Raw genomic sequence first — 758 nt, 5'->3', positions numbered from 1 at the left:
CTGAGAAGGTGTCAACCATTCCTTTGCTGCTCCTGATAATTGTCTTTATCTTGAAATCTGAATTAGGATTTTAAATTTCTAATACTGGGCAGAAAATATCTATTTTAAATAAACAATAATTCTTACAGTTCTGACTTATGCATGTATAAGGAATGTAATAGACTGTTATATATACACACATACACATCCAGACATATATAATATATACTTATATATATTATATATGTACACACATATATATTCTGCAAGTTATCTCTCTCTCTATATATACTTATATAAGTTGTATGAATCTTCTCATCAGATCAGTTTGATCATCATGGATCTTGAGTCTTTAATACTGTCAAGTGGCTTATAAGATATCCTTTAGTTTTCTTAGGCTATTTTTAAAGCAAATATTTAATTTTCTTCTCTTTACTCCTCTAACATGGATATTCAGTGTTCAGTTTTAACTTTTGTTTAGCAGCATTTTCCCCACTAAAGAATCATAATTAAAGAAAACTATTTTAAAAACTTTGCCAGCTCTTGAAGGTTCTGAGCAATTAGGCTAGGTAATTAGAAACATGACAAAAGAGAAGCTTGAGAAAAGGATTTAAACCCCTATTGAACATTTATATGAAAACACGAACAAAGAATAGAGGAAATTAAAAGCATAGTTTATGTCAGGCGGGCAAAGGATAAAGCCAGTTATTCTCAAACATGCTTATGTAGATTTAGTTATTCATAATATGTAGAAAAATCAGATTTGCTGGAAGAAAAAG

Source organism: Pteropus vampyrus, unplaced genomic scaffold (assembly GCF_000151845.1).
Source record: "Pteropus vampyrus isolate Shadow unplaced genomic scaffold, Pvam_2.0 Scaffold60, whole genome shotgun sequence".
Taxonomy (NCBI): domain Eukaryota; kingdom Metazoa; phylum Chordata; class Mammalia; order Chiroptera; family Pteropodidae; genus Pteropus; species Pteropus vampyrus.
Note: the sequence above shows the minus strand (reverse complement) of the source record.